General features: G+C 56.2%; 1 long non-coding RNA gene across 1 annotated transcript in view; it reads left to right on the plus strand.

Annotated features, from left to right (window-relative positions):
* The window catches only part of LOC131481130 (uncharacterized), a 61,730-nt gene extending 49,652 nt beyond the window's left edge, over positions 1 to 12,078 (plus strand). Inside the window, exon 3 of the long non-coding RNA XR_009246047.1 lies at positions 11,815 to 12,078. This is a non-coding gene — a long non-coding RNA (uncharacterized LOC131481130). The remainder of the gene's footprint in view (positions 1 to 11,814) is intronic.
* Positions 12,079 to 12,128: the final 50 nt, after the last annotated feature.

Here is a 12,128-nt window from a genome sequence, read left to right on the forward strand (position 1 = left end):
CATGACCATGCCCAGCCAAGGCCATGCCCAGCCCAGCTCAGCTAAGACCATGCCCAGCCCAGCCAGGACCATGCCCAGCCAAGGCCATGCCCAGCCCAGCCCAGCTAAGACCATGCCCAGCCCAGCCCAGGCAGGACCATGCCCATCCCAGCCAAGGCCATGCCCATCCCAGCTAAGATCATGCCCAGCCCAGCCAGGACCGTGCCCAGCCCAGCCAGGACCGTGCCCAGCCCAGCTAGGATCATGTACAGCCCAGCTAGGGTCATACCCAGCATAACCAGGGCCATGCCCAGCCCAGCCCAGCCATGACCAGCCCAGCCATGACCATGCACAGCCCAGCCAGGGCCATGCCCAGCCCAGCCAGGGCCATGCTCAGCCCAGGTAGGATCATGTACAGCCCAGCTAGGGTCATACCCAGGGAGGATAATGTCCACCCCAGCTAGGGACACACACAGCCCAGTTAGGGCCATGCACAGCCTGCTAGGAGAGAATTTTCAGATAACAAGGCCAAAGACCCGATGTTGCTAGCCTAACCCCCTAGCCATCAGAATTCCTGACTATTCGTGGTCCAGGTGGTGTGATATTGCCATTGCCCTTGTTGCCTTTTACTGTGAGGATTCTGAGGCCAGGAATGCAAGACTCCCCAATTCTCACCAAGCACAAAGCAGCATGGGCTGTGGCTCCCTGAGCTTGAGGGCCTTGCTGCATTGCAGTGCTTCCCACCTGCCGCCTGGGTCATTACCTCCCTTAGCTGGGGGCAGGACAGTGAGGGGCAGCCAGGTGACTCAGCACACTGTAGAGTGTGGCTACATGATTCAGCCACAGGGGGTCTTGACAGCAGGCTGAGTAAAGGCAACAGGCATGATCTGCACAGGAGAGCACTGGGCCAGAACCAGGGTCAAACTAGGGCTGCACAAAGAAGGAAGCCAGTCAGGAGCAGGCTTGGTGTGTGCTGAGACCAAGAAAAGGAGTGTGCCTGGCAAAGTGTCCTACTCTGAGTTGGATTCTCTGCTTGGCTCCCCACCCTTCTACCCACAGCTCCTGCTCACTCATATTCCCCTGTCTGTCTTCTCCCCACGCTCGTAGGAGTGTGCCAGGAATTCCATATTTTGTATCCAGAGAAGTCAGGCAGAATTCAGTGGGGGCAGAACAGTTGAATCTGAAAGGAGGAAGCTACCTGTCTTACTTCTTAATCCTCTTTGCACAATTCCCCTTGGGTTAAACTTCAAACTGGTTCCTATTCTTGTGCTGTGTTTATTCTCATGATGTACTTTTGAACCAGGACTGTGAGTTCTCAGTACAGGGCCATGCACTTGTTCTAGGCCCACTTTCCAAGTAGAGACTTGGATTCCAACACCAGAGACAGGGCAGTAACTCACTCAGGATGCTGAACTTCTGACCTGAGGCCCGGGTCGTCGGCAGAGGTGGGCTAGCCTGTGTCCTGGCAGTCACCATGCTGAGACTGCTCTGTCCACCCCGTGGCAATGTTGGCACCTGTGGGGCTCCTGTGGGTGCCTGGCATGATGTCAGCATGAAGAGCGTGGGGAGTTAGGAATCCTGGACTCCACAAGTGACCGTGCAGGCTTGAGCTTCCCTTGTGCCTTCCCTGGGCTCAGAAGACAAATCAGACAGGTGGTGTCTCCCGCGCATGCCTGAAACGCAGCCAGCCTTGGCTCTGAGGCATAGAACAGCTGGGCTTGGGGACAGAGCCTTCTGGAAGCTTCCCTTTGATGAGCAGATCTCTGGCTCTCGGTGCAGGGAGGCCTTCAGAGGGGGCAGTGCCGTGGCGGTCCTGCCTGGGGCCTCCAGACTGGAGCTGTGGGCCTGTCCTCACTCTCCCCTACCTGGGGCCTGGGGCTGCCAATGCAGCCAACTCATTTCTGGGAGTAGCAGAGTGGCTCGCTTTCGGCAGGGCCCAGAAGGACCTATTAAGTCTTCCATTAACTGAATCTCGTTCAGCTGGAAAAATAATCATCAGAAAGTCATTGTGCCTGGCTTCTGGCCGGGGAGCCCCAGGAGCTTGTTTTAAGGAGCATTTACACAGCATCTGGACAGCAGAGCATGCCCCTCTCCGTCCCCAAGGAGCAGGTGGCTAGGGGTCGGCCAACAAGCCGGGGGTAGATCAGGCTCATTGGCTGTCCCTGCCTATCCACAGAGCATGCCCCCACGGGGGGCCCAGGGCACGTCACCAGGGACTCAGTACTGAATGAAACAGACCACATCTTCAGTGGCAGTGCAGGTTCAGGCTGACCGCTGTCTTCGTTTGGGCACACTCCAGAGAGCTCTTGGCTCAGCTTTGGTTTCAATCGTGTCAAGTAGTCAAAGACGTTCGACTCTCTAACCTGTGTGTTTACCCCAATATCTGGCCCTTGTTCAGACTGATATTCCTAGGTTTGCTAACTAAAGCTGGTCTCTCTTTCCCTTTCTCTCTCTCTTAATCAGATCCATTCATTCCATTTTATCCAAGGATCCTAGGAGTCCTGGGAAGAAGGGAAGGAGATGGAGAGCCGGTGAAGGGTTGCTAGGGAAGGTTGCACTTGGGACATGAAATTGATCAGTTAGGAGCCGGGAGACAAAGTGTTGATAATAAGAGGCAATATGGTCACTGTGGGGATCTGGGATCTGATTCTGCCTCACTTACGAGCCTATACGTTAGCCTACTACCGCTTCCTGGGAGCTGGTGGCAGACCCAAAAGTCCGGGCTCAGAGGTATCAAGCAAGCAGCCTGGGCCCCATGTTTGTGCCTGCCCCAGAACTGCTGGCATATGCAGCGGGTCACCAGAGAGGACAGGGGCACTGGCTGAGGCTGAGGAGCGCCATCATTTTGTAGAAACCTGAGGACAAGCCGATGCCCTGTCCCCAAGGCAGACATCCCCGTGTGTCCTGTGGCAGCCCCGGGGTTGTGGCATCAGAGCCTTGCATTCCTTGTCCACAGGGCAAGGCACTTGCGTTGCCTGTCGCTGAGCCAGAGACCGGCTGCTCCCCAGAGCCCTGGGGGCTGCCATGGGCACCCCTCCCCGCCTGCTGCTTGCACGCCAGTGCAGGAGACCCACGGAGCAGAGTCACGGATAATCTGATGCTGAAAATCTCTGCATTTGAATCCTGGCCCTAACACCAAGTGTGAGAGGAGCTAAATTGCCATTGCTGGACTGCCTGTGGCCTCAGTTTCCCCATCTGTCAAGTGGGGAAATGCCTAATTTTCAAGTGGTTGTTAAATCCAGTGCAGGACCGCTCTTTCAGGAACACAGGGTGGAGCCAGCAGCCCTGTTGCAAGGTGCATCCCTTCATGTTTGGGTGCCGGTTAATCCTAAGAGCGGTGAGCCCAGCAAGGTGGGGAAAACACTGAGGCAGTACACGCCGTGGCTCAGGGGACTCTGGTCCCGGAGCTGGTTTTGGACTCAGCTTCCCTAATTGGCTGAAGAAGTGGCACTGTGGGCAGCGCAGAGAGCTCATGCTGCTCTGTTGGGATAGCGTGAAAGCTGATGGGGCTCACGGTGTGTGAGAGCCTTGGATTTGATGCTAAGTACACAGCAAACTGAGTCTTGCAGCAGGTGGAGGCGCACACGGAGAAGCGTGGAGGTGTACAGGGCGTCCACTGTACCCACTCTGCCTCAGGAGAATGCTGCACTTTCACCGAACAGCAGTCTGTAGTTTCTGACCCAGCAGTCTCCGGTCTTCTACCTGGATCCGAAGAGAATCAACAGGAGTGCCAGAAAGCGCTCTCAGTTTGTCCCTCAGATCCAGCGACAGGAGACAGCTACTTCCGGACCACCTCTCACACTGCATTCTGGCAGGAGACAGATAATGCCTGTGTGGCGTAAAGCGTAGTGGCCTGAACGGGACGTATTTGGAATTCTGGGCTCCCCACGCAGATGGGCAGCCCCCAGGAGGGACTGTGGACTCGGACAAGTGGCAGGCTCCCAGCCCTGGCCACCAGGGCATCTGCCATCAATTCATCTTTGTCCTACTGGACTGGACTGCCCTATCAGGAAGAGGGAGAGAAGCCTGTATGACCACTTGGTGGCCAGGTGGGACTGAGGAGGAATACAAATCCCCTTTTCCACCTGGATACGCTCTCAGGTGGGGCAATAGGCAAGCTATATCAGGGACCCCGGCTGCGACCCCCAGCAGGCTGAGAGGCAGGTGGCTGGGGACTCCTAAAGGTTTATAGAAAAGGGGCTAAAATATCAGTTTCCTTTGGTCTAAGATTTTTTTGAACATTTTCTAAAAGTTTATAAAGTGTATTATGTGAAATCTGTGCATGCATTTCAAGTGTTTTTGCATCAAAACAAATTTCTTATAATTCCATTTTGTCTCACAAACGTGTTGATGTGCCCTGATGCATAGTGCCCACGCGCACACACACACACACAGGAAAAGGTGTCCTACCGGAGCTGGACAGCTGGAATCTCCCTTTAGCTTCCATCTTATCAAACATGCACCCCCTGGGCCAAATGACTTAACTTTTCGGGGCCTCACTTTCCTCTTCTGTAGGCTGGGTGTGTAAGCAGTCAGTGGAATAAGGCTCCGAAGTTTGTTATTATCGCTGTTGCTCTGGTAGAATGGGGACAAGCTGAGGACCCTTCTGGGGGTCTCGGGAGCACTGTCCTTGCTTTTCGTTTGCGTGCAGGACATGCTGTGGCTGCTGCTTCCCGGTGTCTCTGGAAATGGACTCACAAGGAGAGCTCTCATCTTGAACCTGCCTTGGTCCGGTGCACACAGCTTGATGAGACAGCTCACAGTTGTCACAAGGGACCATGAAGTCCACAGGGAGCCCCCCTGGGTGTACCCTGTGCCCAGCGCCTACATGGCAGTGAATGGTGCCAACCAAGGATGCAGGGTGTAGTTCCCACTGCGGACACAGCCGGCAGTGCGGGTCCAGTGCTCTCTGTAGATCTGAGAGCAGGTGACCCTGCAGGCTGTGCCTGGCAGGGGGCAGCTTCATCCGGTCCTCCCAGTGCTCTGCCCCCCCCCACCCCCGCCCTGTTTCAGATGAGGAAGGTTGCCTCTGATCCCCTTCCTGGGGATACGGGGAGCTGGGCCACAGCCAACGGTGGAAGCTTCTGAAACAGATGGTTCAGGCATCAGGTGCTCTGAACTGCTGGAAGTGTCTTGAGCTCTGTGCCACCCCAATCAGGGAATGCTTCCTCCCTGTGGTGCAAGTGCCAGGCTTGGCATGTGAACCCACAACCCCTTGCGTTCCTGGCTTGATGTCTGCAGGTCTGTCCGTCCCTCCAAGCCCAGTGGTCAGGCCTAAGAAGATTTGAATTCCTTTCATGTGGCTGGGGATAGGAAAACACGCCCAGCTTCTCCTCCACGTGACCTAACTAATCCCGCCTAATCCACCTCCTCTGGACTCTTCCTTGACAGTCCTGCCCAGCACCACTCTTTGTCCTGGGGGAGCAGCTTTATTTTCTGCCCAGTAAGGGGACAGCGAGAAGGAAAGAGGAAGAGGATTTGAAGCAGTCCCTCCCCTTTGGGGTGTTAGGGGAATGGACCGGTATAGCCCCAGCAGCAGCTTCACTTGCGCTGTCACTGAGCTGGAGCCCCGGGGACTACCGTGGGCACCCCTCTCTGCCTGCTGCTCGCACGCCAGCTGTGGCTCCCAGCCAAGTCCGTGCCTGGAGACAGCCACCACGGGGGGCCCTTCCAGCAGCTGTTCCCCAGCCTCACTGCTGTGTGCCTGGCAGGGGTGAGTTGGCCTCTGCCAGCATCATGCTACAATTACCCTGACACTTCTTAACCTTGGTGACGCCCAGCACCACCTGCTTGGAGACATAGGTCCCTGGTGAGTAGATGGTCCAGGTGCTGGATCTGGGCGTGGGCCTTCTCCATGACTGCACTCCCCAGTGGGAAGAAAAATGAAGCAGCGAGGGTGTCACTGATAGCATTGGGGAGGTAGGACAGGGTAATATCCAAGAGCAGGCTTGGGGTGAGCCCTAGCCTTACGTAGCCATGTGACTTGGTATCAGCTACCTGAGCGCAGGTCCTCCGTAGGATGGGCTTGGTGTGTCCATCTCCATCGCATAGCCGGAGACTGTGTTCCGCATGTTGGCTCTTCCCTAAGGAGCTGCATGGTGTGAGGAGAACTCAGCAGAGTTGGGTGCACCTGCTCCAAGGTGCCCATATGAAAGCTGTGTTAGAGGTTGGCACCCTCTGGGTTGGGCAAGCCAGGCACAGGACAAATGACGAGGCTGTTAGGGTCTCCAGACAAGGAGCATGGGTGACACTGGTGAGCCCTGGTCTGGTATAAAACACCACTGAGCATCCTTAACACGACATGGGTCAGCAAGTGTTTCTACCCTGACCCTCACACCTGTGTCCCATGGAAGAGACAGGGCTGCCCCTGTGTTGGGGGATGCAGGCCCAGTGCCCAGAAAAGTGGACTGACTTACCCAGTGTCCCCTGGTTATGGGAAGCACATTTGTTTTCAGTTTACCTATAGGTGCACTATGATGAATGTTCTGGAGAAGTCAGACTCACATGGGTCTCACCCCAGAGACTCCATACTGTCCTCTGTCTCCTAGGTGCTCATGAGCCCTCTGCATCCCCAGTCCTCCCCCAGCTGTGATGACCCCCTGCCCCGGTCCTCCGTGAGGGCCCCCGCCCACCCCGGTCCTCCTGATGACCCCTGTCCAGCCCCTGGTCCTCCGTGAGGGCTCCCACACACCCCTGGTCCTCTGTGAGAGCCCTGCCCACCCCTGGTCCTCCGTGAGGGCTCCCGCCTGCCCCTGGTCCTCCGTGAGGGCCGCCGCCCGCCCCTGGTCCTCCCCACAGGGCATGATCAGCCTTGCCCTGCAGGACCAGAGGTGCTGGTGGCCCCTCACCTGCCGCCTTTGCTCCCCAGAGCCCCTAAGGGTTAGAGCAACAAGGCAGTGTGTCAGACCCGTGCTTCCTCTTCTTCCTGTGCTCTGTGATTGGTCACTTCAGAGACCAAAGAAAAATGGGATTAGAAGGTTGTTGAAATTCATACAGAACTTTGTCATAATATAGATTTCCATGAAATTTTCGAAGATATTCTTGATGTCTGATTTTTAATTTGTTTTTTAAATTTATTTTATTTGTACTGGAAAGCCAGATTTACAGAGGAGAGACAGAAAGAAAGCTCTTCCATCTGCTGGCTGAAATGGCTGGTGCTGAGTTGATCCAAAGCCAGGAGCCAGGAGCCTCCTCCAGGTCTCCCACATGGGTGCAGGGTCCCAAGGCTTTGGGCGGTTCTCTACTGCTTTCCCAGGCCACAAGCAGGGAGCTGGATGGGAAGTAGAGTAGCCAGGACATGAACCAGTAACCATATTGTATCAGCTCTTGTAAGGGGAGGATTAGCTAATTGAGCCATCACACCAGGCCCCTGATTTCATTTCTTCTTCTTCCTCTTTTTTTCTTTTTAAATTTAGTTTTTGTTAACTTGAAAAGAAGAGTTAGAGTGAGCAAGACACAGAAAGATCTTCCTGTGCGGATTTCCCTCCTCAAATGGCCACAATGGCCAGTGCTGGGTTAGGCCAAAGCCTTTCTGTGGTGCAGGAGCCTGGGCACTTGCCATCTCCAGCGCTTTCCCAGAAGCATTGAAGCGTTAGCAGAGAGCTGGGGCAAAAGTGGAGCAGCCAGGATTCGAACCGGAGTTCATATGGGATTCCAGCACTGCATCAGTGGTTCAGCTCGCTGTGCCACAGCGCCGGTCCCAGTGCCCAATGTCATTAGGTCTTTTGAAGGAACCCACCACAGTAGTACAGGTAGGGATTCAGGTGGCCTGCTTCCCACATAAGCTTTGTGCTGATCATAAGGCCAAGGTGCAGAGCGCCAGCAGAGAACAACAGCTTGTAGTGGCAGTGCCACAGGGCTGGGGACTGGGGTAGAGGCTGGCTTCTGTGGCTTGTCCCACTCTCAGGGGTTTGTCTATAATGAGCTGGAGGCTGTCCCAGGCGGGCAATAACCCGAGTCCAGCAGGTGCGTATCAATTGCTCATACCCTATGTGTGTCATCCCTTGGCGATTTCAGGCAGCTCTCTTGGTCCCTGGTAATTAATTGTCCCTGACACCTCATTCCCCAGAAGCTTTATCTGCCTCACTGCTGCTGCACCTTGTTAGCCTTGGGGACAGGTGCAGGCTTCGTGGTGTCTCCAGCCTCGCAGTGGTGACCGTCACTCAACCGAAAAGGCCAGGCGTCCTTTTTCCTCCTCCTGCCTCTCCCTGGTTCCCTCCAGAGGCTGGCACCGCACGCATACGTCCTTGGTCTGCTGTGTCGTCACCCAGGTTCCGCTTGTGGGAGCCAAGCTTGGCATCCCCCACAGGCCAGGCTACCTCACCCTGTACCAAGAACAGGCTGTCGTCTTACTGTGGCTTTGCTGGGGCCTGGAGGCTGAGAGGGCATCCTTGCAATTTCTCCTAGGAATTTCAGAGTGCTCATTTGTTTTGAAACGCAATTTATTTCTTTGGCAGGCAGAGTTAGAGAAAGAAAGAGATGTTCCACTCGCTGCCTCACTCCCCAGAGGGCTGCAAGAGGCAGGGCTAAGCCAGGCTGAAGCCAGGAGCCTCATCCGGGTCTCCCACGTGGGCAGCAGGGACCCAGGCACTTTGGACATCCTGCCGTTGTTCCCATGCCATGAGCAGGGAGCTGTCTTGGAAGTGGAGCAGCTGTGTCAGCTAACACCTGTTTGTGGTGCTGGCATCACAGACAGCAGCTTAACCTGCTGTTTTGCCACACTCCTGGTGCTGAAAATGCACCAGGAGCCTGTGCTGGAGGGCCATCCAGACGAGATCCCTGGCCTCTGAGATGCAGATAGAGGGGTACTGGGTGGGGAGGGAGGGGAAGAGAGGATCTTGGTCCCACAGGTGCTGCTCACCGTTGCCCTTAGCCCCCTGGTCCCCACCCCCTGAGCATCAGCCTGCACCATTCATGTCTAACGTGGGGCCAGGACATGCTGTGGGACCTCACCCCTCACCTAGTATCTTAACACACCAACATGGTTCAGCAGCACCCATTCAGGAGAGCTCAGCTCTGCTCCAGGATTTGGGCAACAGTATAAGGCAGGGCTACTGGCCCATCTCATTATAAAAACGAATGTGTGAGATCGTGGTACCCCGTTGCTCAGACCCTCCAAGTGGCTTCCGTGGCCCAACCCTCCCCCAGCCCTCCCAGCTCTGTGCCTCACCCACTGCTGTCCTCTTCGTGTGCCCTTACCCAGCTGTGCTGGACTCCAGCCTCCCAGAGGCACTGGGACCTTGTGAAGGCCTCGGAAGCTTTGCCCTGAGCCCTTTGTGGTGTATTCCAGCCTGCTCACTCAGTGCCTGGAACAGCACGGGGAACAGCAAAGGTGGGTAAATTGGAGAAATGCACAGATCTTGATGAGTTGGTGAGCAGACTGCTCAGCTGAAGGGGCGGTTCAAAGAGGCTGAGTAACAGCATCGTCACGCAGCAAGCAGGTGGCACAGCCCAGCGCAAATCAAGCTCCGTCACCTCTCAAGCCCGTGCTTCGGGGCTCACATATGCCCTTGGGTTTTCCTTCCCTCATTCATTTTGGCATTTTTCTCACCACAGGGAACTCCACCGGGCAGGCAGCATGTGGCAGGTGACCAGGCCACAACCAGCATGAGCCAGGCCATCCATTACAGGGTGTCCAGGAGAGGACAGAGGAGTCAACAGTACAGGTGGGGGCTGCAGGCCAAGGGGCCCCTAACTCAGCCCAGAATGGGCAGGGCTTCCTTGTGGGAATCAGCACATACTGGGCCCCACCCAGCTAGCAAGAGGCACACTGTCCAGGAAGGTGGGAGTGGGGACAGAAGCCAGAGCGGCTGTAACATGTGACACTCACTCATGGTGCTTGGGTTACAGATAATCTGCTTTACACAGAGAAAGGACAGCTGCTTTCTTGTGTGTAAAGATGCAAGGTCTGGGGACAGAGAGCTGCGGGCAGGTTTGATCAGGAATTTGGCACCATTTGCCTCATTCAGCTCTCACCCCTTTGACTCAAGCCAGCAAAATGGCTGGCATCGTGCTGTGCCCACATCCAAAGATCCAGAGGCATCCCAACAGCAGGTGTCTGAGCCTGCACCCTGCCCTGGACCAATCCCTATGCGTCACGGATGGGAGCCATCTACTAGCAGGTGAACTCGAGGCCCCTCGTGAAGATGAGGTTGTCCAGCTCCACCACAGGGTCGCTCCTCACTGGGGGAAGTGAGGGCAGTGGATAAGACTGATGTGGCCACCACTAGCTCACCAACACGGGCTGGGTTGTTACGAGCCTGAATCTTGTCCTGCTCGGCAATGGACTGTTGGGAAGAGACTGCCGGCTGGGTGCCAAACCCCTCTGGGGTGCCAATGCAGATTTAACCTGGTTTTGAGCTGCTGCTCTTTGTACTAGAGGGTGGTCTCCCTCCATCTTTCGCAGTTGATGGAGGCTGGGGAAGAGCTGAATAGACGCACAGGCACTGGAGAAGGGGAGGTAGCACCCTGGCCAAGTGTGGAGGTGGGCCTGCACCTGCTGTGGACATGGGGGTCCCTGCTTGCTGCGTTTGGCAACTGTCCTCCCTTCTTACTCTGGCTTTTCCACTGTGACCATCAGCTAGGCACCACTGCCAGAGCAGAGGCTCATCCCCCTTCCCTGGCCTCATCCCTTGGCCTCTGTGGGCATCTATCCTTGGCCTCTGTGGGCCTCCATCCTCGGCCTCTGTGGGCCTCCATCCTTGGCCTCTGGGAGCCTCCATCCCTCGGCCTCTGTGGGCCTCCATCCTTGGCCTCTGTGGGCCTCCATCTTTGGCCTCTGTGGGCCTCCATCCTTGGCCTCTGGGGGCCTCCATCCCTCGGCCTCTGTGGGCCTCCATCCTCGGCCTCTGTGGGCCTCCATCCTTGGCGTCTGTGGGCCTCCATCTTTGGCCTCTGTGGGCCTCCATCCTCGGCCTCTGTGGGCCTCCATCCTTGGCCTCTGTGGGCCTCCATCCTTGGCCTCTGGGGGCCTCCATCCCTCGGCCTCTGTGGGCCTCCATCCTTGGCCTCTGTGAGCCTCCATCCTTGGCCTCTGGGGGCCTCCATCCTCGGCCTCTGTGGGCCTCCATCCTTGGCCTCTGTGGGCACACTTGCTTCCTCTTTTCTCCCACACCTGAACCCGTCAGTGAACCACTTCAGGTCTCATTTTCTTCCCAGCATCTAGCTGGAAGTAATGCCTGGGGGATTATCTGAACAGACACAGGTGGATTTATCTATCCACTCACTCACTCATTCCTGTGTTGACACAGGAAAATGAAAGTTTAGCAATTGCCTGATAGTCCCTTTTTTATATCACTTCTATCTTAGCGGTACCACAGTAGGAAGTGATTATCTCACTTTTCAGAAGAAATCGGCCACACAGCTCAATCAACCAGAACTAGAACGTGGATAACTCAAACTCCTCTCTAGTGGAGTGAGGCAGAGCCCATGGGGAGGTGGTTGGTGGCCTGAGCCATGCCGTGGGCCTAGCATTTTTGCGTTTGCTGCTGCAGAAATCCCAAGTCCAGGAAAGAGATACAGGAAAGTGCACTGAGCACTGCCCATGCTGGTTGCTTTGGGATGCAGGCTTGGCCCGTTTCTCTGTGCCTTGAGTACTTGCAGGTCCTGGGTCCTCATGACAGGTAACAGCTGGGCAGCTGGCTCTGCAGAGACTCTTGGTAAACCTGCAAAGAAACAGCCCATTGAACACACTCTCACACCAAGGCTCCAGAAGGCCTGTCATCCTTGGAGTCCCCTGCCACATTGGCTGGACCAGTGGCCGGGAGTGCTTCCCCGGGAGGTGTGGAATGAATAGTCCCACTGATCTCACCGTTTGCTTCCTCCCTTTCTGCGCAGGTCACTGATGAGCAGGACGCTCCCCAGGCCGGCCCCGTGACCACCTCAACCCCGGACACAGCGTGCCAGCAGCAGAGCCCTGACAGCACCGTCACGTCACGCTCTCCAGGGAGGGTGACAGAGACAGCTTCCCTCCAGCCTGTGCAAGACCCTTCCTTCTAGGCTGCAGCGCACAGGGAGCCCTCCCCGAGCGCCCGTGGCACCCACGGCTGCGCTCGAAAGCCACAGCTTCCAGGTTGAATGAAAGTTTTGCCAAGAGACGCTTCAGCTGTGCCGGGATTGCAGCCATGGCTGGCTCCCGTGTTTGCTGAGAG

This window comes from Ochotona princeps, chromosome 9, assembly GCF_030435755.1.
Source record: "Ochotona princeps isolate mOchPri1 chromosome 9, mOchPri1.hap1, whole genome shotgun sequence".
In the NCBI taxonomy this organism is placed as follows: Eukaryota; Metazoa; Chordata; class Mammalia; order Lagomorpha; family Ochotonidae; genus Ochotona; species Ochotona princeps.